The following is a 26,821-nucleotide window of genomic DNA, read 5'->3' on the forward strand; positions in this document are numbered from 1 at the left end:
TCCCGGAATTGTCCTCTGAGGGCTACATCATTCCAGCCGGTGTTGTGGGCCAGCACTCGGAACTCGGCTATGTACTGAGACATAGGTCTGTCTCCTTGGAAGAGGCGACGGAGTTTGTGACCGGCTGCCTCCAAATTGTCCTCGATTCCCCAAGTCTCTTTAAGGTGGTCCAAGAAGCGTTGCGCGGATCTTAGGTGTGGAGAGGCTTGGTCGAACAGTGCCGTCGCCCAGTTGGCCGCTGGCCCGTCTAGAAGACTGTAAACCCATGCCACCTTGATGTCTTCTTGGGGAAATTCGGCAGCACGGGCCTCTAGATAAGCTTGGCATTGGCGACGGAAAACATGAACCTTAGAAGCTTCTCCAGTAAACTTGGTTGGCAACGCCATGGCCGGTAGACGGATTCCGCGTTCCTTCAAACCTTTTATTTCTCCATCCTGGGCATTGAGCTTATCACGGATTCGATCCACCTCATCCTTGTCGATGGTGTAGGTAATCGGCTGGCCGCTCGGCCCAGGTACGGTTCCGGTAGACATTCTGGCCGAGGTTAATTGGTGCTTAGGGTGGCGGAGTCAAACTGTCACGACCCAGGCTACAGAGCACCAATAACCATACGCAGAGGCCAGATTCTATCTAATAACTTTATTAAGGAAATATATAAGATTAATAAAAATAAATGTAAAAGTTAGTTCAGAAGCAGACCTTTCAGGAAAGGTCAAAATTAGTCCAAAAAAGCAATGTCCAATATGAAATATTATGTTCCAAAGTTGTAATCCAATAACCGAAACACTCACTTTGCCAGGCAAAGTGAGGGGAGATGACAAGGTCCTTTAGTCCATAAACTTGAGCAAGGCTAGGAAATAACTTGATACTTGAAGCAAGGCTTAAAACGTGGAACAAGGTAACAAGGAACAAGAACAAGGTCCGTGGAATAACTTGGTAAAATCCGTGATACAAGGCAAGGTATAGTCCTGGAAAACAAGCAAGGTCCGTAGGTAAACAAAGGCTGGAAACTGGAGCGAAGGCTGGAAAGCAGGGCAAGGCTTGAGCAGGAACGAGGCTTGAAACGGAGCGCGCTGTCCAGACACAACTCGCTCCGGAGGCTGACGAATTGACTCCGCGAAGTTACTACGCGGGTAAAACACCTATATAGAGTCTAACTTTCTCGCCGAAGCAGTTCTCTGGGAACCAGAAACGAAAGCTAAACTCTGGGACCAGATGTTTGACTCCCTAAAGATTCTCACGGAAAGCAGTCTTAATTGGCTACATTCTTAGCTGCAATTCTAGCACTCCTGCGCGAAGCTGCTTCCAAACCCCTCTGTTGTTTACAAAACTCACGGCGCAAGAACACGGGAGATGTGGGCTCTGGGTTTGTTTGACATACTTCTGGGACACAACTTTCTTGCAGGTGCAAGGTTCCCAGATCTGCCTGGGAAAGATCTGGCTGAGAAGATTCCAGTTCTGACTGGAAAGGTAAAAAACCCAAGTTTTCTTCTTCATCAGGGATTACAATGTCCTGAGCAGGACTACAAGGCCCATGGGTCATCACAACGGGCGACACGGCCGGCAAGATGATTGCCCACGCCATTGCTATTCGTCGCCATGCCTGGCTGAGATCTTCCGGTCTGTCTTCCTCCTCGAGGCAGGTCATCGAGGACCTCCCCTTCGACGCCATGGGCCTCTTTAACTCTGGCACCGACGACAAGCTAAAAACCAACCACGATTTTAAAGTTCTGGCCACTAAATGCGGCGATCAACCCCAGGTTCACCGCACCAAGTGGTTTCCTCAACGCTTTCGACGCTTCCCGCCTCCTTCTTACCGCCATCAATCCTTCCGGCGTCCCTCGGTATCAAACAACCAAAATCGCCAGCAACCCCGTCGGGCCGCTCAGCCACAAAGACAACGCGGCCGAGCCACCCCCACTGCTGCTCAACCTCTCCGGCGTTCCTGACGCCATCTCTCTTTCCAAAGACTCTTTCTACGGTACCGATGCAGATCTCATGCCTCCACACCCCCCCCCCCCTCACCAAATCAACCTCATGGTCTCTTTCTAGACCGCCTGGCTCCCTTCTTTCACCGGTGGAAATCTATTACTTCAGATGCCTGGGTTCTCAAAATTGTCCAAGAAGGCTATGCCTTAGAATTCGAAGAACTCCCGCCCACGGGCCAAGTCCTTCTCTCCAACCCTTCTCAAGAAATTCTCGCAGAGGTCGACGCCCTTCTCGCCAAGGGGGCTATTCGGCCTTCTCCATCGGTACAGGACCCTCAAGGCTTCTTCTCCAGATACTTTACGGTCCCGAAGAGGGGTGGGGGCCTCCGCCCAATTCTGGACTTACGCATGCTCAATGTCTTCATACGTCCAACCAAGTTCAGGATGGTCTCCATCGCCTCCATCCTCCCGATGCTTCAGCGCGGAGACTACTTCGTGTCTATAGACCTTCGAGACGCCTATTTCCACGTGGCGATTCGAGAAAACCACAGGCGCTTCCTTTCTTTCAAAGTTCTCGACCAGACCTACCAGTTCACCGTTTTACCCTTTGGCCTCGCTACGGCCCCAAGGGTCTTTACCAAAGTCGTCGCTGTCGTGGCTGCCCACCTCCGGCTCCAAGGGATCACAGTCTTTCCATATCTAGACGATTGGCTTCTGGTCGAATCCGACCCTGCCCTTCTCCGACGTCACGTCGACTACACCCTCTGTCTTCTAGAATCTCTCGGTCTTCAATTAAACCACGACAAATCTCACCTCACCCCGTCGAACAAAATCTGCTTCATCGGTGCCCTGTTCGACTCAATTGCTCAAACTGTCTCCCTTCCGTTCGACAGGTTTCTAGCTCTTCGCCAACAAATCATTTTCTGCGAGACCCACCGGAGGGTTCGGGCTCGATCCATCCAGGTACTGCTCGGCCATATGGCCTCCACAGTCTTCACGACCCCGTTCGCCAGGCTTCATCTCCGGCCTCTCCAAAGGTGGTTCATAGACGCTTTCAAGCCATTCCGCCACCCCAACTCGAGGTTTCTCTCGGTCCCGCCTCACGCTCGTCGGTCGCTTCTCTGGTGGAAGTCCCTCTCCAACGTTTGCAGGGGTCTTCCGTTCCACCCAATTCCTCCCTCCACCACCATAACCACGGACTCATCCAACTTCGGCTGGGGAGCCCACATGAAGGGTCTCACTGTTCGGGGCCTTTGGTCTCCCTCCGAGAAGGCAAATCACATAAACTTTCTCGAACTCCTTGCTATCTTCAAGGCTCTGAGAGCCTTCTCACGCCTGATCTCCCGGACATCTGTACTCATTCAGTCAGACAACACGGTAGCAGTCTTTTACATCAACAAGCAGGGTGGCACGGGTTCAAGGAAGCTGATGCTCCTCTCCTCCCAGCTGTGGCATTGGTGCATAGCCCGCAACATCCAAATCTCGGCGATTCACCTTCCCGGGATCCAGAACAACTTGGCAGACGCCCTCAGCAGGATGACGACTTCCTCCCACGAGTGGATGCTCGACCCCGAGACTCTTCTCTCTCTTTTTCTCAAATGGGGCTTCCCCACTCTAGACCTTTTCGCTTCTCCCGAGAACGCTCAGCTGCCCCGATACGGGGCAAGACTCCCCCCGTCCTCCTCTCCAGGCTGCCTGGGAGACGCCTTTCTTCTGGACTGGTCGGCGGAACCGATCTATCTCTTTCCGCCCTTTCCTCTGATACCGAAGGTCCTGCAGAAACTCCGGTCGGTACCTACGTCGGCGATCCTGATAGCTCCAGCCTGGCCTCGTCAATCTTGGTTCCCGGCCCTTCTTCATCTCTCCAAGGCGACCTTCTTCACTCTACCTCTTCTGCCACACCTCTTATCCAGGGAGAACGGCCAGATCCTCCACCCGGATCTCCCCTCTCTACATCTCACTGCTTGGAGGATTCTCGCCTGACCTCCCTCCCGCAAAACCTCCAGGAGGTCCTTCGCGCAGCTCACAAACCGGCTACAACCAGGGCCTACACTTATAAAGTCTCTCGCTTTCGCTCCTTTCTTCGCTCCCGAGGAATTACTGTTTTTCCAACCTCGGTACCGATTGTGCTGGACTTCCTTATGTCTCTGGCAGACCAAAAACTTTCTCTTGCTTCTATGAAATCTTACCTGGCCGCTCTATCCTGGTGTTTTCAACAACATGGTAGACCATCTCTATTCTCCGACCACCTTGTCAAGACCTTCTTGAAAGGATACAACAACATCTGCCCACCGACTCAACCTCCTACTCCAGGGTGGAACCTCGAGCTTGTACTTTCTCAGCTTACTGCCTCTCCCTTTGAACCGCTGGCTTCGACCGACCTACGTCTCCTTTCTTGGAAAGTTGCCTTCTTGGTGGCCATAACCTCAGCGCGCAGACCCTCGGAGCTGGCGGCCCTTCGGGTCGATGAACCCTACCTCCGCTTTCATCACGACCGCGCCGTTCTCCGTCCGGACATCACCTTCCTTCCCAAGGTGGTCTCTGCTTTTCACCTTAACCAGGACATTGTCCTTCCCGCTTTCTTCCCAGACCCCTCGTCTCCCCTTGAGCGGAGACTGCACCTCCTTGATGTGCGTAGAGCACTTCTGTTCTACCGGGACCGTACTAAGGACATTCGAAAGACCCCAAAACTTTTTGTGGCCCATGCCCCAGATAAACTGGGCAATCCTATTTCTTCTCAAAGACTCTCACACTGGATTGCTCAGGCCATTGAACTGGCCTATGAACTAGCCAAAAGACCTCCTCCCCCGTCGGTTCGCCCGCGTTCGACGAGAGGTCTCTCCACGTCGACTGCCTTCCTAAGGGGCATTTCCCTGGACTCCATCTGCAAGGCAGCGATCTGGTCTAACCCCCTTACATTTGTGTCTCACTACAGGTTAGACCAAAAAACTTTGAAAGATGCCGCCTTTGCTAGGGCGGTTTTATCCTCATGCTTGTCCTAACCTTCTGCATTTATGACTTCTAGGTGGGTGCTTTTTTCTCATGCGACCCTCTTGTTGTTTTTTCCTGTTTGGTACATGTTTGCACTACTCTCCTGATGATCCGTGCCTTATTGCTACTGCCTTCCCCCTTAGGGGAATGATGTTTTCCTGTTTTTTTCACATGTGCTCTTAAAGGGTTATGTCATGCCTTACCGAACTGCTCTCGGTGTTTGGCGTGTGTTTGATGCAATACCTTAATGGGTCCTTGGACCAGGGTTTTTGATGTTTTTCATGTTTAATAAACATATGTTTGGACAGTTTTCTCGTTGTCAGGGTTTGCTTAGCCCGCCTCCGAGACCTAAGCTTGCTAGTCTCCATTAGTGTGCATTCACAGAGTACACGAAGAAAAAGGACAGGTTGCTTACCTGTAACCATGTTTCTTCGAGTGTACTCTGTGAATTCACACAAGCCCGCCCTTCCTTCCCCTCTGGCAAACCCTCTTCCTTTCTCGTTGCCTTTGCGGCGTAGGAACTGGGGAGGAGACGCCGAGGGCTGCCTTATATGCCCTCCGGGAACGGAGGGGCGTGGCTACCGCCAAAATTTAAACTTCAGCTTGGGAAGAGTTTCCGTTGGGACCTGCGCAGGCGCAGCCTCTCCATTAGTGTGAATTCACAGAGTACACTCGAAGAAACATGGTTACAGGTAAGCAACCTGTCCTTTTCTAGAACTGATATTCAACAGATGATGAAAGAGGATAAAAGGTGCTTTTTATTGTATGTGGGAAGAATGAGCCAGAGCCATCAAGGCTAACAACTTCAATGAACATGAAATGGAGTTATTAGAAGAGGATGAAAAGAAGTATAATAAAAAAGAAGGAGGCAGTAAAGTTAGGGAGATTAACAAGCTGGAAAATAACATCAAAGCATAAACCTATAAAAGAGTATATATGGTTGTTTATGAACCCATAATCCATTAGTTAAGACAGTTGTGGAACCAATAGTTTTTTACAGGAATTTTATTTCTAAGGAATGGACATAAATATTCAAAGAAATATACAGAGCTGCAATGAAGAGAATGTGGAGATCAGATTTTCAAAGTTACAAGATTTTAACCTTATCGGGGATTTACAAAAAGAAGGAAATACCTGTCTGTCTCTTTGAACAATGGACAAGTTAGCTGCCATATATAACCCTGTATAAGAACCTCATAAATAAGTCAAGAACAGGTTTGGGAACCAAAATTATGGTAATTCTATGGAGAGAGAAAAACACCAATGACACATCAGGAGGTCAACCACTCCTAGCCCCTACAGTCATTTTCCCAGCAAGGCATTTAAAAAAGACCAGAAGCAGCACTGTGGCAGAGAGTACAAGATGCTGATGTTTCCTTTAGGTTCTCCCACAATGGGACTAAGCTCTTGACTTTCTCCATTCCGCTTATAGAAGAAGATGGTTCCTTAAAAAAAAAAAGGGGGGGGGGGTTAAGGCCACATTGACCAATAGATAAGTTGACCCTATTTTGGGGGTTGATATTTTGACTAAAATTGTTAGATTTATACATGAGTATGTAGGCCAAGTCAACCAATATCAATATCAAGATGTAAAAATAGAATTCCTGCACTCTACATTACTACAATGTGGATCTTTGGCATACCCCTCCCACCTTTTTTTTTTTACCTCGCCAAGTTGTTTTTTTTACTAAAGTTTATGGGGAAAGTGTTTTGTGGAGATATCATATTCAGGTATTTTGAATGGAAAATAATGAATAATATTGTGGCAAAAAATTTTTTTAAAGTGAATTGGCACAATGGTATAATAATTATTCAAGCAGGATAGTGTTTGAATAGTGTGATTATCCAAAGTCATTTATGTATAGTATAAATATTTTGTTATGTAAGTGATCTTGGTATTTAGAGGAAGTTAATCTTTTGGATTTTATGTTAATATTTTAGTGCTCACTTTTCATTTCCTTTTTAAAAGTCACTGTTTTGTATGTGTGAATTAATTTTTAAAAAAATGATAATGTGCTTGTTTTTCTAATCAGGTATCCTCAAACAGCAACCCTCCAACTGTTTGGGCCTTCAACTCCCTGAATTTCTGGCTATTGAATAGGGTTTCTGGGATTTGGAGGCCCAAGTAGCTGGAGGGCCACTGTTTGAGGTTGTGTTTTTTATGATGACACCTACCGGTAGTTACTTTCCTCAAAACCTTTTAGTGGAAATGGCTTTTTAATATCATATAAAAAGAGTACTCTAAAGGGGGCACTAACAGTGTGTTCAGAAACAGATTTCATGAACAGTGATCTCCAGTTTCACCAGTGTGTGCTACTGGTTCTGCTTGGTTCACTAGATGTTTGTGCCAGTTGCAGTGATGAGTTTTATTTCGAGTTTAACTGTAGTACCAAAAGCTGTGTTGAGTATCCATTATCTGAAGTACTTGGGACTGGAAATGACTGGAATTTGGATTTTTTTCTTTTTTGTATTTAAAAGCATACTGATAAAATTATCTCTATCTACTATCTATCTGTCTATCTATCATCTATCTATCTATCTATCTATCTATCTATCTATCTATCGCTATCACTCCTGGTCTGTGACTGTATAATAAAAGTAATTCATAATCTATCACTATCTAGTTTCATCTGAGTAAAGAACTGCCAAGGCTCACCTCAGCTCTGTTTGAACTGCTAGCCAGGAATTTGGAGATTAAAAATAATAAAATAAGAGAAGTTTCTCTAAACCAGATAGAGGTCTATCTTATAGTTGTTTTCCCCCTTATTAGTTGTGTAACTTTATCAAAACTTTTTATTTTTTCATTGACAAGTTGTATTCCAGAATTACTGGCAGAAATTACCCAGTGGTTTCCTTAGATGCCTGCCTGTTTTTGAGGAATACGGTTGTTTCTTTACACTTGGCTGTTGCTACACACACAACAGCCCCTAGCTTCTTTCTGAGCTCACCCTAAAACTTGTTTTTCTGGGAAAGAAGAACAGTTGCTTCCCAGAAGGTTAGTTAGGACTTGTCAGTTCTCCAACTGCTGAAGCAGAAGCCAAACAACAAAAGCTACATTTCAGCCCTAGGTTTGATTTGTGAATTGGACCAAAAATAAAACTTACACCGAAGTACGCCAAATATACAACATTCATTTTTACATGTGGACCATTCTACCAAATAGTATTATTAATATAATCTGACATCATTTGTATCATTTACTGAACACACCATGAAAAACGAACACACTTTTGATGATTAGACTAAAGGAAAAAGAGGAAGACTGGTAGATGTAATTAATGGAAGCAAGAAAATTAAAACACAGAGATGAAGGTGAAAAGTGTATGTATTTTCTGTACATGAACAATATGTTCAAATGCTTTTTTCTAGCTCTAAAATCATAATCTTACCCACCCGCATACCTACTACCACCAACAACGGAAGAATAAAGCCTTCTCTTAAAGGCGTTACGAAACACCATCATCTCCTGGATTCTTGCTTCCCGTTTTCCCTTATTATTGCTAATGGTTCTGCTGAGAGCCAGGCTCCTCCTTTGTGCTAATTCAAAGGTCCTTACTATCAGTGCAGTTACATTTACATGGTGCAGCATACACCTAAATGTCTGAAATAAAATGCATGTCAAATAGTCGGGCTACACTGAGAGGAAGATAAATCTAGAAGACAGATCACTATAAGTAGATACAATTAAGAAGAAATAGAAGCAATGCAATATATAAAGGATGCAAGACAAATGTTCAAACTAGTAAATAAGATAAAATAAGGCTTGAAAGAATAGGGCTTCAATAGTATATAATCATTTAACTGGAGGCAAGCTTCATTAATAGGACTTACTTAAAATTTATAGATGTACAATATCATACATTTGGGTTTTCATTTATTCAGTATATCAGTTTTAAATGTAACAAAAATTAGCAGGACTCTTACTTCTAGTAGTTCTGAAGGACTGTTATGGGATTACAGGAATCTAAATTATGCATGTGTAATGTGGAAATAGAAGGTTCTTCTCATTACTGCCCCTCTTTCAGGGCCGGCCCCACCATAGAGGCCATGTGAGGCAGCTGCCTTGGGCGCAGGTCCCCGGGGGGCGCCGTCAGGCTTCCCCCGCCCCAGCGGGGACCATGGGCTCGCTCGCCAGTGAACAGGAAGGCCTGTTCGGCGACGAGCGAGCTCCACATGGCCGCTGCTGGCTGGGCAAGGCCAGCCAGGCCAGGGTGCACTGGGCGGGAGGTGGGGCACCATCAGGGCAGTGCCCCCCCTCCCGCCCAGAGTGCCCTGGCCCCACCTCCCACGCGATCGCGGCCTGGAGGGACCTCCGCTGCAGTCTGGCCAGCTGGAAAAGGCCAGACAGGCGAGGGTGAGTAGCATGGGAGGCGGGGCCAACCCTGGCCCACCTCCCACGCTACTCGCCCTGACTCCGCCTCCCACGCTGCGTGAGAGGTGGGGTCAGGGCAAGCAGCATGGGAGGAGGGGCCAGGGCACGGGAGGCGGGGCCCACCGCTGCTGCGGGAGGCGTGGCCATGTGCCTCCTGTGGCACATGGCCACACCTCCTGCGGCACTGGTGGGGGGGCGCTTTTCCCCACCCCCACTTAATATTTTAAATTATCTCTGGCCGGCCCTGCCCTCTTTCTATATGTTTTGATAGGAAAGCTGACTCTACTGCAGTGTTTCTCAACCTGTGGGTCTCCAGATGTTTTGGCCTTCAACTCCCAGAAATTCTAACAGCTGGTAAACTGCTGGGATATCTGGGGGTTGTAGGCCAAAACACTTGGGGACCCACAGGTTGAGAACCACTGCTCTACTGGATCTGAATAGTTACAGCTTCACCAAAATCAGGTGGAGGTACTTTCCATGAGTGGAGTTACACACATGAGAAAATATCTGTGCAGAATATTCATAGATCACTTCACCACCTGCCCTCCTTTTTTTAAATTAATGATTTGTATTAGGTTTTATTAACATCGAAAGTGTGAGAACAATTTATTATATAGAAAGTAGGAAATTATAAATGAGAAAGTGAAGGAAGAAAGAGAAAAAAGAAAAAACTATATACACACACACATACATATACACACATATATATATATATATATTTAAAAAAGGAGAAAAAATAATGTTAAAGAAAGTTTTATTGACTTCCTTCTTTCTTTTGATAGTGTTGTAGTTGGGCCAAGGGGCAGTTCTGGTACTACTTGTAATACTGCTAGTAGTAGGAAAAGGGATAATGGTGAGCAGGTGTTTGATGAGGAACAGCAAGTAAAGCAGGTTCGGGAAATACTTATGGCTCCTTCAGAGGATGAAACATTTGAAGGGTTCTCTAGTGAAGAGGAGTCAATGCTGGAGGATGATGGGTTAACAGAAAGTAGAGGAACTAAGAGGTCAACTCGGGAGCAAGAGTCAGACGAGGAAAGGGAAAGGAAGAAGATCCAGGATATACTTACTGGTCCCATGGAAGATGAAACGTTTGAGGGTTTTTCTGGGGATGATGGGTCTGGGAGTGGAATGGAAGATGCTGCAGATTGTACTCAAGTAAATGTGTGTGCAGAACCAGTTTCTGAGGGTGCATCAGGAGGCTGGCAAACTACTGGTACACCAGGGACATGGGGAGATCTAAGTCTTGAACAAAGATGGAGTGATTGGAGGGCTGATGGGCGAGGTTCACATATGAGATCAAGATCAGCTGTGGATAATGATGACAGGGCGGAGGCCTCATCATCATCGGACTCCGAGGTGTAAGTTAAAAGTGGAGTTGGAAGTGAAAGTCCCTTGCAGAAGGCAAGGTGTCGTTTTGGAACATTGCTTTGTCACTGCCTGTTCTCCTTGAGTCCTGGCCGTACAGCTTCGTGTTCCTGAATCTAGATTGATTCCTGACGACAACAACATTCATTTCTGGCTTGGCGTTCCTGGCTTCCTCTGGCTCCTGAATCCAGTTTGGCTCCTGACGACAGCATTAGTTTCTGGCTTGGCATTCCTGAATTGGCCTTTCTGGCTTGGCGTTCCTGGCTTCCTTTGGCTCCTGAATCCAGTTTGGCACCTGACGACAGCGCTCATTTATGGCTTGGCGTTCCTGACCTGGCGTTTCTGGTTTGGCGTTTCTGGCTTCCTCTGGCTCCTGAATCCAGTCTGGCTCCTGACGACAACAGTGTTTGCTCCTGGCTTGGCGATTCCAACTTGGCATTTCTGGTTTGGCGTTTCTGGCTTCCTCTGGCTCCTTAATCTGGTCTGGCTTCTGATGACGACAGTGTTTGCTCCTGGCTTGGCGTTTCTGGCTCCTCTTTGGCTTCTGAATTTGGTTTAGTTCCTGACGACGGCAACCTTTGCTCCTGGCTTGGCGTTTCTGGCTCCTCTTTGGCTTCTGAATTTGGTTTAGTTCCTGACGACGGCAACCTTTGCTCCTGGCTTGGTGTTCGCTGGCTCCCTTTTGGCTTTTGGAACTCGGCTTGGCTTTTGACAACAGTATCATTTGCACTCGTTATTGAAGAGCGTTTGACTCTTCCTTAACTCTCTGTGCCACAGCATAGCGTGGCGCTAGTTCCAGTGAACGTTTTGGTTTAATTTGAACCGGATTATCAAGCTAGATAATCTGAGTTATTTTCCTGTTCCTGCTTTTTGCCTTTTCTTGAAGCAAAGACATTTACTTTTGGTTGAAACACTGAAGTTAAGTGTTTCTAAGTTCATAATATCATTTAATAAACATTTGTTAACTCTACTTATTGTGTGTGGCTCTTTGAGAGGAGTCTGTATTGTGACAGATAGTCTAAGAGTTCAGTCTAGGTTTTACTATTATTGTTTCTAGTCTTCTTCCCCTCTGTCATCTTCCTTGTTTTGAAATTGGATATCTTCAGTAGATGAGGTCTATTTTCATCTGTTTCAAATAGTCTTTAATAGGATCCCAGTTTGTTTCTTTCTTTGGTAGGCCTTGGTTTGGTAACAGCCAATATGTAAGCCTATCCATGTTCATAATCTCTAACACTTTATGCAACCAGTCTTCTCTTTTCGGTGTTTCTTTTTGTCGCCAGTTCCTGGCATACACTATTCTAGCTGCAGTAAGCATGAAGTTAAACAGAATCTCCTTATTTTTGTCTTTTTCTATATCTAACATGTCTAATAAACAAATACTCTCGTTCTCTTCTAATTTTAATTTTTAAAATCTTTTGGATTGATTCATTTATTTCTTTCCAAAATTGTTGGGCTTTCGGACAGGACCACCATGTATGAAAAAAAGTTCCTATCTGTTGTTCACATTTCCAACACTTGTTGGATGCATTTTTATAACAGATTTTATGTGGTGTGATATACCATCTATACTGCATTTTTAACCAGTTTTGTTTTAGGTCATATGAATAGGTATATTTCAGTCTTTGATTCCAGACTTTTTCCCACTGTTTAGTTCTATTTGATGACCAATATTCTGCGCCCATTTCACCATGCACTCTTTTATTTGTTCTTTTTCTGTAGACCACTCTAATAATTTTCTATCAATTTTGGAAATCAGTTTATTTTTTGTCTTCATTATATTGTCCCAAACCCATTTTTATCTGCAAAGCCCAAGTCTTTATCTTTCCTAAACACTTCTGATAACTGTCTTTATTGGAACCAAGAGCAATTAGGAAATTTAAGTTTATTTTTTCCTCTTTTAGTTCTAATTTTCCTTCCTGATTTATTAATAGGTTCTCATAGGTAGGCCAAACCTGCCATCCTAATTCTCTTCTTTGGAAAGCTTCCAAAGAAGATAACCAGAGCGGAGTGTGACTGTAAAATCTCAACTTGTACTGGTCCCATATTTTTATAAGGCCAGCTCTTATATAATGATTCCAAAACTTATTTTCTATTTTTGTCTTGTTGTACGAAATATAGGCATGCCAGTCCCTTCTTAAGTTGAAGACTTCCAAGGTTAAAATGTTTCGCTTTTAAAAAGTAGCCCAGTCTTTTATCCAAATAAGGCTACAGGCTTCATAATATAATCTGAGGTCAGGTAAACCAAAATCGCCTCTCTGCTTTTCATCCATTGAATGTAACCATTTTATCCTAGGTTTTCCCCCTGCCAAATAAATTTAGATAAGTCTTTATTCCAGCTGTTAATTTTTTAAAAATTCCTAATAATTGGCAGGGATTGAAATAGGTATAACAGTTTCGGTAAAACATATTCATTTTGATAATAGAAAATCTTTCTAGAAGGGATAATTCCAAAAATTTCCAATTGTCCAAGTCTTTATTTATTTATTTCCATTTGTACTCATAGTTGTTCTTCATCAGTTGGGAGTTTTTGGCTGTTAATATGAGACCTAAATATTGTATTTTATCTACCACCTGTAGTTCTGTTAGTTTTGATAGTTCTTTTTTTCTTTTGGGAAATGTTTTTAGTAAGGATCTTTGTTTTCTTCTTGTTTAATTTCAGACCCGATACTTTGCCATACATTTCAATTTTATCAATCCAATTTGTTATATTATCCAGTGGATTGTTAATAATACAAATAATGTCATCGGCAAAGGCTCTAAATTTAAATTCTTCTTTCTTTACTCTTAACCCTTTCAAGTTCGAATCTTCCCTAATTTCATTGAGCAGGATTTCTCGCATCATAATAAATAACAACGGGGAGAGAAGGCATCCCTGTCTTGTACCTTTACCTATGTTGATTGTTTCTTATTATTGCCCATTAATTGTTATTCTTGCCTCTTGTCTTTCATATATCGCTTCTATGGCATTCAAAAATTGATATCCGAAGTCTAATTCTCTCAACAATAATTTTAAAAAGTCCCAATTTAAATTGTCAAATGCCTTTTCTTTTAAATTGTCGAATTTTACCACCTGTCCTTCTTAAGCTGCTGCACCACAATGCCATCCTGTCCAGCATTGAAATCTGAAATTATCCAAAATCTAAAATTGTCCACAAGGGTGGATGAGAGAGTAATATGTTTGCTTTTTGATATTTAATTCTACATAAAATTTTGTTTCATGAATAAAATTATTGTGTGTAAAACTGATCTTCAGGTTATGTGTATAAGATGCATAATAACCATAAATGAATTTTGCATTCAGATTTGAGTCTCATCCACAAGATATTTTATAAAGTATAGAAAAGCATTCCAAAATCTGAAAAAAACTAAAATTCAAAATATTTCTGCTCTTAAACATTTTGGATAAGTGATGCTCAACCTGTATAAACAGAGTAGCTGTAATGTTTACAACTAATCTGGTGTACTGTGCAGGAAAACATGCATAGTAATTCAACAAGTAATACATTGTAGGTCTTATTTCTTTTGGCTGTTCAGTTTTCTGTTAGCTGTTTTAATAGCACATCCAAACTCTACTTCAGGCCTCTTCTGGACTTCTCCCAAAAAATGACAGCTATTTGATAAAATATTGTAACATAAATTTTGGGCATTTTGAACGCATTATTCAAAGAGAGGAAAAGGCTGTCAAGATGTTTGGAAAATTTAAATGCCTGAAAGCAAATGTAAAAACCAAGCAACGTTTTCCCTCATGGCCAATGGTTTTTCTCATCTCTGTAGATGAAATGAAGTTGTGGAAGAAAGTGTAATGTTTCATAAGAATCTTTTAATTAATTCAGTCATTTGATATAATGTAAAAATGGTTAGTTTTTTAAGGTCCTACATTCTCATATTTTCAGTTTTGAAGCTTTGGTCATATACATCTTAAATTGTTTTAAAAAGTAGTTTGCATTGCAACTAGTTGTGGTTTTGTCTTTATTTGGCAATTGGCAGGTGTATTTTAATTTTTTTAGCTTAATCCAAAGCCTCCAGATCTACATCCCCTTCTCCTGTGAAACTTGCCAAAGTGCTATATATTTTTTTATATATTTTATATATTAAATATATTTTATTTATTTATTTCATCTGTTCCTTCCTTGAAGCCAACAAATCCCAAGCCTAGCTTTCTTTCTCTGGCTTCCACTGGTGTAAATAAATCCCTTGGATGTTCTCTTTTTTCTGTTTCTCCAAATTGTTATTCTATGAATTCTTTCAAAAATAACCATTGTTATCAAATGATGGCATACATGTGATCTTCAATATATTGAAATGTATAGGAGGAAAAAAGAGAAAAGAGACTATTTTTATTTCACTAGTGCATCTATATAATAGATAAAGCCTTTAAAACGTGTGTATATATATGTATGGACAGCATTTGATTTATATATTATAAGGAATACAGCCAATATACTTTTGATGCTGATGGAGACAGATACTTGACAGGGCCAAAGTCTGTATTGATTTGGCTAGATGCTTTATCCCATTAACTGTTAAGAATAAGTGCACTCTAAAAGCAATGTAATTGCTCCAAAGGAAAAGGTACCCTTTAATCAGTGTCCTTAAGTGCTTCATAATGTAGACCCAGAAACAGCTTGTCTACATATTGGAGAACTAAAGAAATGCTACATCATGAAAATTGATGGTATAATTTCCCTTGTCATCTACGTACATTTATACAAGTGAATCCCAGGGAGAATGCCAGTAATATTACAATAATAAACTAATGAAACAGACAGATTACTCTGTTCATAGGCATTAAATAAAGAGTAGCAATGTTGAAAAGTCAGCAAAACATTCTGCATTTTATTCTGAGTGCTGAAATTGGCTGGATGAGATAAAATAAATTAAAACTGAATTCAGAGAAAATATAAACTATGGATTGAAAGTTCAAAAGTATGGGAATGGAGCAAGTGCCCTGCCCTGATGGGAATTCTGTCGCAACGGAAGAAAAAAGGTATTTAGATTGGAGTACTTCTGGATTTTCCCTGTTGTTGGATCCTCATTTGGTCTACATGTCTTGAAGACCAGCTTTGGCTGCCCCAGTGAATCTCTTGGACAAGGATAATCTCATCATAGTAATTCATATAAACCAATGGAGTTCCTGCAGGACAATAATTCTAATAGCTTCCTGCTTTGACTAGTGTCATGCATTCTATGTGGGGCAATCAATCCCAAAGGTGGAGGGGAAGCTGCAGCTAGTACAACAAACAGTGACTAGATCACTGACAGAAATACTTTACAGATACTACATTACAGAAGTTCAAAAGCAGTGTTTCCTGTCCTATGGTTTCCAGGTGTCTTGGACTTCAGCTTACATAATTCCCAATCATTAGCCAGGGCATCTGAGGGTTCTGGAATTTGAAGTCTGAATTTGAGAATCACTTTTCTGAAGGAACTCCATTAACTTAAACTATTGTTCTAGTCTGAAATAATGGTGCTGGTGGCATATGAAACCCTATATGGCTTAGAACCTTAGTACTGGGAAGACCATCCTCTAGGTCCAACAGATGTTCAATAGATATCCAGAAGGAGTTTCTGAAATGCCAACAATGAACAGAGAATTAAATTATCAGAAATATTGAGATATGTAAATTGATCAGTTATACAATTCCTTTCCATGCATTATCCAGAGCTGAAAGGGAATCTTGTCTAGTCTACTGTGTCATCCTAGTTGTTTCATGTCTTCCACTTGGAAGCTCACCTGGCTCTGGCTTTTATTTCCGCCAGGTTGAAATCTTACCTTTTGTCAAAGCTTTGGAAGCCTAAGGATCATGCCATGACTAGGATGCAGAGTGTTGTGTAGTGTAAAATGTATACATTCTTTCAAATGAGTTTAAATTGGTTTTAAAAATATCTTAAATGATGTTTGATTGTTTTTTTTAATTGTTGGTGTGCTATTGACTTAGATTTTAAACTTAGTTGTCTTTAGTCTTTAGGAAAATATCAAAATGAAATATATAAATACAAGCAATATATCTGTAGTAGTATGAGTGTGGCTCGTGGATTATGCTAGTCTTTTAAAGGACCACCATACATCATACAACTAATGAACCACTAGGTATCATACACATGCTTGAAAAAGATAATACTGTCAATCTGGGGAACCATTTATTACTATCAAATGATTACTGTATTAACTATGTTCAGATGGAGTTTCTGAAATGCACCAATGAATAGGAAATTAAGCTACCAGGGATACTGAGGCATGTGAAATGACCAATCATACAATCCTCTTCAATACTAGCAAAGTGGAATGTTAATGTTAAATAAGAAAGATATGTCGCTAAATGAACCATGGCAACAGAGACCTCATATTCTAGTGATTTTTGCAATGATTGCTTTTCATCTAAAGCAGATCTGCACAACTTGGTGGTAGTAAGGGACTAAAATTAAAAAGGTTAAACCTCTTTGGACCACAGATAGGTTTTTAGCATATATAAGACAAATGTTTTCATCAGTTGGAAATATTCCCTAGAATCTTCGCTAGCCATGCTAAGAAGGTTCGTAAGAACTTTAAAGAAATATCTGAAAATGACTTTAATCTTTCTCCATAACTGCATCGATCTGGATTTGCCTGTATCTAAAGTAAAGGTAAAGGTTTCACCCTGACATTAAGTCCAGTCGTGTCTGACTCTGGGGGTTGGTGCTCATCTCCATTTCTAAGCTGAAGAGCCAGCATTGTCCATAGACGCCTCCAAGGTCATGTGACTGCTATGACTGCATAGTGCACCGTTACCTTCCTGCCGGAGCAGTACCTATTGATCTACTCACATTTGCATGTTTTCAAACTGCTAGCTTGGCAGAAGCTGGGGCTAACAGCTGGTGCTCACTCCACTCCCCGGATTCAAACTTGCAACCTTTCAGTCTGGAGACCACGCCCTATGAGGAGCGCCTTAAAGAACTGGGCATGTTTAGCCTGCAGAAGAGAAGGCTGAGAGGAGACATGATAGCCATGTACAAGTATGTGAGGGGAAGTCATAGGGAGGAGGGAGCAAGCTTGTTTTCTGCTACCCTGGAGACTAGGATGCGGAACAATGGCTTCAAACTACAGGAAAGGAGATTCCACCTGAACATCAGGAAGAACTTCCTCACTGTGAGAGCTGTTCGGCAGTGGAACTCTCTCTCCCGGACTGTGGTGGAGGCTCCTTCTTTGGAGGCTTTTAAGCAGAGGCTGGATGGCCATCTGTCGGGGGTGCTTTGAATGCGATTTCCTGCTTCTTGGCAGGAGGTTGGACTGGATGGCCCATGAGGTCTCTTCCAACTCTACTATTCTATGATTCTATGATTCTAAGTTCAGCAGCTCAGCGCTTTGATACGCTGCACCACCACGGGCTCCCTTGCCTGTATCTAGGACCTGATAAATATTAAAATGTAAGTGGTGCCAACACTACCTCTCTTCAGAGTTTGGAAAGTTACTTTAAAAAATATTCCATTCCTTGTTACAATGCTTGAAAGATCATAATGCTTGAAACATACCTTTTCAGCATTGTAAAAACATAATAAAAAGTTAACACAATGTGTTACTTGCTTAATTGCTCTATCCGTTTCCATTACTTTTCATTGTATTTTGCAAATGAACCCCCACAAAAAAACTTTAGAATAGCTGAATGGCACAAAAACTGAAAAATCTCTGGCTTCAGGAGTAACTTTTAAGAGTGACTAGAAACTGTTACTTGTTGCACCAATAAACTTCACTCATTGTCTTATTTTTAAAATGTTCATTCATTACATCCTCCTTACTCAAAAAAGTGACATCAGTAGGGCTTAGCAGTTTCTGTGATTTTAAGGCATTTGTTTGTAGCTAAAGAGATGAGGAGGATCCTAGAGAATTTAACAAGTAACCCTATCCCCTGTTCCGCCTTTTGAAGGCCATAAAGTGGTGATCCTGGAAGTCTCAAGGGGTTAAAAGCTGTAAAACTAGCCTTCAAGATCTGTTTCTGTGCAATAAAAGAGGGCGTATTTGCTCTACCTCATATTGTTAGAAATGTAGACAGACTGGGTTGTTGCTATGATTATAGGAAGTCAGAGAGAGAGAGACTGAGAGGCCGAATGTAGATGCTGCACTACATTTCTTATACATTTTTAAAAGAGCAAAAATGAAGATAAAATTTGATCAAAAATGTCCAACAGTCTAAATAAAAAGAAATGCATGTTTCTCCCCACGTTGCACCCATGAAAATGTGGCTTTAGTTCAATCTCTGTTTAAGCTGATAGGCTGATTTGTTGAGAGCAAGCAGATGCACAATATTTCATAGTCTGGAAGAGATGCACATAATGAAGAGGCAAATTTAGTTTAAATATTTTTAGTGCCATGTTAACAAGTATCCCCAGCTTGTCTCATGACATAAATGCCCTTGAGATGTCCATAATCAGCCAAGTGATGAAGATGCTGCCAGTCAACTCTAAGAGGCTAATTGGTAAGGATATATTTCACAGGACAATGAAACAGATTGAATTATTAGTAGTTGATATATATTATGTTTGTCCTTTTTCAAGAGCTAGCAGGAATACACAAAAATTATTTATGGTGCCATATGGCATCTCATCAAAGGATGGTCTAATTATGCTTAATGAAGCTCAATTTTTTTTTAAAAAAGAAGATAACGTTTTGTCATTGGGAAGGGGTCTAGAATTTTAAGAACTTTTCGTCATATGCAGTACACCTTGGTTCTTCTGTAGATGACTTCTTGTGAATTGTTGACAATATTTTGAATTATTGGCAAGCCATAAATAACAAGGAACTTACTAATCTAGTCTGCAGCTGAGAACATGTGAAACACCAGGTTTTGAAGGATTAACTCTGATATAATATAGTATGGATTAAAGTGACCTATGGTGTATGTGTACCTTGGGCCGCTGGTTTCAACTGGGGTTTGGTGTCAGGACCCCGATGGATACTAAAACACATGGATGCTCAAGTCCTTTGCATACAATGGCATAGTAAAATTGTGTTCCTTGCATAAAATATCAAAACCAAGATTTGCTTTTTGGATTTTTTTTAACATTTTCAAATTGGAAATTAGCTGGCTTTATGTGCCTTCAACTCACATGACAATTTATGGTGGTACCATGAATTTTACAGTATTTTCATAGGCAAGGAATACCCAGAGGTGGTTTTACCTGTTCCTTCCTCTTAAATATAGTCTAGTGTAGCATACATGTATACAAACCAGATAGGGTACATATGCCAGATGTTACCTGGCTAGCTAGGATGTTCTCTTGATATCCAGGCTCATTTTAGAATAATTGAATTAACAATGCAATGCTATGCCATCTACTCAGATGCACTGAATTTGGTCAACAAATGGCACATCTAAACTATAGATTGACTGCAGTTTGACACTACTTTAACTGCCATGGTTCAATACTATGGGATCACGGGAGTTGTAGTTTTACAAAGTATTTAGCTTTGTCTAAGTGTTGGTGTGTCATCAAACTACAGCTTCTAAGACTGTATAACATTGAGACATGGCAGTTAAAGTGGTATAAAATTCATTCTACAATGTAAATAATCTTAAAGTCTTATGCATGCAGTCTAAAAATGACAGCCTAACTGATTTATGACCCTGCAGTTCCCCATTGGATCTGGTTTTTCATGGTCTAATATCCTTCATTGTTTTGACTAAAAATGAATATTCCCCTTTTTATTCTGAGCACCATTCATTGAACCTGATAGGTGAAGATACGAGGTTGGAGAGAAGGGGCCATGAAGCCTGCAGCATGTAACTACTAGAGCATAAAAACCAAAGAACTATTTAAACATGATTCCATCTTCCTCAATTGGCTGCATATCTGCCCACTATAGTTGTTAACAAGCAAATGTTTTTATGCGTTGTCAAAGGCTTTCATGGCTGGGATCACAGGGTTGTTGTATGTTTTCCAAGCAGTATGGCCATGTTCTAGAAATATTCTCTCCTGACGTTTCACCCACATCTGTGGCAGTTATCCTCAGAGGTTTTGAGGTATGGAGAAACTAAGCAAGGAAGGTTTATATATATCTGTGGAAAGTCCAGGGTGAGAGAAGAACTCTTGTCAGTTGGAGGCCAGTGTGAATGTTGTAGTTAACCACCTTAATTAGCATTGAATAGCTTCATCTCTTGGCTTCTTCCTGCCTGGAGGCATCCTTTGTTCAGAGTCGTTAGTTGCCCTTGGTTGATTCATGTCTGGAACTCCTCTGTTTTCAGAGTGTTGCTTCTTATTTACTGTTCTGATTTTTGAGTTTTTTAATACTGGTAGCCAGATTTTGTTCATTTTCATGCTTTCCTCCTTTCTGTTGAAGTTGTCCACATGCTTGTGAATTTCAATGGCTTCTCTGTGTAGTCTGTTGTTGGAGTGGTCAAGCATTTCTGTGTTCTCAAATAATATATTGTGTCCAGGTTGGTTCATCAAGTGCTCTGCTATGGCTGATTTCTCTGGTTGAGTGAGTCTGCAGTGCCTTTTATGTTCCTTGACTTGTGTTTGGGTGCTGCGTTTGGTGATCCCTATGTAGACTTGTCAACAGCTGCATAATATACGGTAGACTCCTGCAGAGGTGAGAGGATCCCTCTTGTCCTTTGCTGACCGTAGCATTTGTTGTATTTTCTTTGTGGGTCTGTTTTTATTTTTCATCAGGTTGGGGTTTTAAGTGAATCTCAAATAGAGTTTCTGAAGTAGGAGTTCACAACTAGATGCAGTGAAAAGAGAAAGAAAAAAATTGTCATTTCTGAGGAGGGAATACCTTGAGGCTAGCAAGTGTCAGGAAACTGCCATGGAAATGTACTTTCTCACAAGGCAAAAGATAGGACATATGCTAGATAGTTTGTGGATAGCAGCAGATTTCTACAATCTCCCTGGAAAGTGTGGCATTGAAGAGTATGGATCGGATAATTCTTGAACTCAAACCTGACAACAAAGATGATTGTCATCAATTAACTTCAACAAAAGATCCTGCTAAGGAAGAGGATGCTGATGGAAGGTGTTCCATAGCCCCTCAAAATTTGCCTGATGAGGCCTGTCAAGTTTGAGGGTAAGGAGTGGGACTTTTTGGGGGAGTCTGAGGTTCTTACTTCTGAGCCTATTACTTCTGTGGGGGAAAACAATACTGTTCCTCCTGAGGATGTTTTGGTTAGATCTGCTGTTAAGGAAACAGAAAGGGGTTCTCATGAGAATCTGCCAGGGATTGACTCTGAAAAGAATGTGAAGACAGGAACACTGCCTATAACTCAACAATTACAGTTAAGAAGAGATAGTGCGAAGCAGAGAAACATTTTTCATTCGCAGAGGCTGAAACATAAGCAAAGGGAACCCAAGTGTGAGAAAGAGTGATGTCATGGGTAAGAATTAGGATTCTTAAGCATTTTGAGATAATGTTTGTCAGAAGATCAACGTTGGATTTTTATGGGCCAAGTCACCTCTTGGGAGCTCCAAATTAGGAGTTCTTATCTTTGCTTCTGTTTCTTGCTTTCCTGTTTAAGATCAGTGCCTCGTGATTGGATTACAATTCTTGGTTCAAGTTTTCAAGCCTTTGGATTCTAGTTATGTACAAGTTTTCAAACCTTTAGATATAGTTTTGTAAACTCCTGTATATTATCCACTTAACAGCTGTGGGTCCATGGACCATAATAAAGTTTATAAGTTTATTAAATATAGTTTGGGTTTAAGTGTTAAAATTCTTGGATTACAGTTTCTTGTTTTTACCTTTTGGGGGTTTTGGATTCATACTCAGAGTTGGCCACTCTGGATATAACTTTGAAAATGCTTTTACAGCCTGGTTTTTTATTGTACCTTAGTGATTGCTTAGTCTGCTGATTTTGGAATAACTTGGATTATTGTCTACTCATTTTTGAAATTACCTTTTCTATTAAATAATCTTTTCTTAATAAATTTATTACTTATTATTGAACTGTATATAGTGTTTGGGTGAAAAGGAGTCACACAGGTGGCTGGGCTGCCACATTGCCTCTTTGGACACCAGTTGCAAATATTGCTATTAGTACAAGCTTTGGGGGAAATAAGCAAATATTTGACCTGTCTTTTAACTGCTGCTTGTTTTCATTACTTTTTAAGATCTTAGTAGTCTGTAGTTATGTGCCTTCAATTCAACTCTGACTTAATAACAGCTGAATTTTTAGGTGTGGGGGAGTTGGAAAAGATTTTGCTGTAACAAAATGAGCAGGGACTCAAATACTTATATCAAGAATTCCTTGTCCACCATTCAAACTACTGTATCAGACTATAGTATGTATTAGTATTTTGTTGTTTCAGATCATTGTAATTTGTGAATGTTAAATATTTGTTCCCTCTGATTTAAGAGCATTAATCATGAAGAATGGAAAAAGTCATCATCATCGTCATCATCATCATCTTCATCAGCTAATTTGAATGAGTATAATCACAGTCACAGTGGGTTCTATGTATAGTGTCTTTATGTGGGTGAGAGCAATGCCCATTGCTTATAAAAACTGCTTGCTTTATTTCACCTACACCAACTCAGGTCTAAATCCAATAGATGCATTGAATCAACTGCTATAAATTAAACATTTACGTAAATCTCATGGCTTTGATGGGTTTATTCTTATTCTACCTGGAACAACAAACTAGATTTAAGATATAAACCACAATAGAGCTTGTGCATTTGTAGAAGAAAATGGGTGAAATGATATCAGTAGCCAAGTCAAGGTAAAGTTTGTCAGCCCACTGATTTCTTAAAGGGTTGAAAATAAGGCCAGATTATTGTCCAAAGTAATGTTTGTTTCATTTTTAATAACTTCCAAAACTTTTCTAAATTGCAGAAAGTCAATTTGCTCTACTGAAGCTATGTCACATATTCTAGTGAACTCATTGTTTGTTTGTTTTAGTCTTTTAAATTCAACTCCTCGCCCCCACCCCCACCAAAAAAACAAAGCACATGTCTCTCCTGAAGCCTGAAATTGCTGAAATACAGAAGCCAGTAACCAGTGGTCTCAAGCAATAACACTTCCATCACACTTGGCAGCCTTTAAATTTGTTCACTGAATGTGAACTTGAGATGGAAAATTCTGCCAACTACCCACCAATTTTACAAAAAGTCTACTTCAGATACACTGAAGTTCTTCAGGAATATACCAAATACATTAAGTTGCACGTCAATAGCCCAGTCTAAGCACTTCCCGTTTTATAGAGAATTATGTAAGACAACCAAAAAGCAAAACAAATAAAAGAAGAAATGCATATGAAAATGGTAATAAATTTAACATGAAGCATGACATTTATACTTTGTCTTAGTAAGAGATGTTTCCAAAAGATAATATGATATCTAGGTTCAAGGTAAGAAATACTATATAAATGCAAAGGAAATCCAAGAACTAAGGTAAAAAGTTCCATGTGGGCAGAAATAAAGTAAAATAAATAATTCAGTTTCATGCAATACTCAGCTAAAATATTTGAGTACTGCCGGTGGAAAAATATATGTAAAAAATTCATGGATTTCTCTGCAATGCACTGTTTCTTGGAGTAAATGACTAAGACATAATTCTTCTATGAACAGTGAAGTCTAGCAGATTTGATTTATGGCTGGGCATTAGAATAAATCCTAGATACTCAAAAGATTTACATCAATATATGAAGTATGATTCCATAGTCAGAATAATATAAGGAAGATTTAAATTGCTAAAATGTTAATTGCTAAAGGCTTAGAGTATGCAGACTTCTTATCAAAGATTATGATGAGTATGGTTGTTGAATTAGTGAGACCTTCCCTTCCATTCTTACTTGACTCTATCTTTTGACATGTGTGATTTACACACCACACAAATAACCAATTTGTAATTTTAAACACTATTTCTAGGACTATCAGCCAGAATAACAGTGTGAAGAAAACAAAAAGACTCTTATCTGTAGCCTAAAAGAAAAAACCTGATTAGATGAATGATAAAATTCCTCAAACATTTTAGGATAGGTAAAAGAAATAGGTCTAGAATCCTGACTGCAATTGTACAATGACTTCTGTGTAAGAACAAAAATTGCCCTAATCAATGCAAAGAAACAGGAATATAACAAAAAGGTAGACAGAAAGAGCTTTTCCACAGGATCCTCTAACAATCACAGATTCTTACGAAGCAGATCCTACAATTTTCATAAAGTAGAAGCTACTCTCAAAATATTTAAAAGAAATAACCCACCAGAAAGAAATGCCATTACAGCACTGTTTCTATATACAGTAGTTATATTGAGCTATAAGGACATCCAAATTCCAATAAAAATCTAATAATACAATGATCTGTAGAATGGAAACACTCAATAGAAAGTGTATCTAAGAAAGGAGATACCAAAGATTCGTGGAACCTTTGAATTGGCCATTATTCCCATCTCAGGGGCAAAGTGAGGTATGCATTAAATCAATCACCTTCTGTAGTGAATTAAGCTTCTGCCACCAGAAAGATGATTTTTCGAGTTCTGGCTCACAAACTTTCCTCTGCTGAGTAACCTGATTGCACAGTTCTCAGAGCTAATTAGGGGTGGGGGTAATTCACTTGTCCACTGTTTTGTTTGCTTCTGCATTATATAGTCCCTAGGACCCTACCTTTCCTTGGCCTTACCCTGGAGGAGTGCACCCTAATTCAGATGCCCCATAGAACAAAGAACTGCTAATTTAATTATTGCCCAGCAATAGTTCAGGTAGAATTAGTTTAGGACACCAATTATATCACGGGCTAAATGTTTATAAGTATATTGGACCTCAACAGTGAAAAAAGTGGAATGCCTTTCAGTGAACCATATGTTCCATAATTTATCACTACTAAACCTTATATAATAATGGCAATGTGTATTAGTGTTACTGTTCATCATCAAAACAGCTCTTGGGTGCTGACATCCACTTCCAGGACAACCCCCCCCCCCCCTAACATTCTGCGCAAACAAAGTGTTGCTCAAGATTTTATAACAAACACTTTTATCATAAAAGGAGCAAGACATGTCTGACACCAACGTTAATTAAGAAAAAGAAGGGTCACTAGAGATCATATTTCAAACATTTGTTGACTGAGTAAACTAAAAAATATTCATTAAACACAAGAATCACCCAGATCTCCCCATGCTGTTCCAAACAATTTTACAGACTAATTTTGAACTTAATGCAACATAAAGCTATTTCAAATGATATTGCTGCCGTGAGGAAGATATTATTATCATCATAATTGCTGTAATGTCACAACAGCATGCATTCAGAGGACTTCTGCAGTGGAAAAATAGAAGAAACAATTTGCTTGCTTATTTTTAAAGTTGTTCTATTGCTGGGAGGAAAATGGACAATCAGGTGGATTATGGGATTCACTGCTGTGGAAGAGAGAATTGCTAACTCACTAGAAACCAGAACAGGACATTTGACACTACAATATTTTGTTGAAAGTCATACATGAAATAATTATTCCTGTGAGACCACAGAGTGCAAAAGGATATTCCATTAGACTCTTCTATGGATGCAGAATGATAATACCATGCCTTCTGAAAGCCACTATCAAATGTGTATGAAAAATACATTATGGACTGACATTTGTGTTTATTTTACTGCTAAATGTTATTACGCAGAAACCATTCCCATCATACTAGTTTAATCACAAGTCTATCAGCAGCTCAGGAGACATTTCTGCTATTGCTAAAGGTCATGTAATTATGGTCAGAATAACTACAATTTTAAAATGAAATGCTTTTCACTAAATGATGATTTTTAAAAGAAAATGATTTTCTTTTCTGTTGTTCGGTATACACATTTACTAGAACAAGATAGGGAAACAGCCATTTATGTGGCAGGTTTTCACAAGGGATTAGACTCATCTGTAGTAAAGAAGTCTGCCAATATCTATTAGCGGTGATATCTAAATGGAAGTAACAGTGTTACAGTATTCCTGTGAATATCAGTTCTGAAGAGCAATACCTGGAAATGACCATTGTTTGAATAAGCATGAAATATTGGGGGGGGGGCATTGTGAAAATCAGGATCCTGAAGGACTTTGGTTTGATTTAACAGAAACTGTTCAAGTTCAAAATATTTTACCAGCATATTTTCAAATTTGGAAAGATTATTGGAAATGTGAATATGTTAATTTTGCTTTATAGAAAAAGTTGAACATTTGGCAAGTTGGTCTTTTTTCTAAACAAGCTCACTAAGCTTTTTCTC

The sequence above is a fragment of the Anolis carolinensis genome, chromosome 5 (assembly GCF_035594765.1).
Source record: "Anolis carolinensis isolate JA03-04 chromosome 5, rAnoCar3.1.pri, whole genome shotgun sequence".
Taxonomy (NCBI): domain Eukaryota; kingdom Metazoa; phylum Chordata; class Lepidosauria; order Squamata; family Dactyloidae; genus Anolis; species Anolis carolinensis.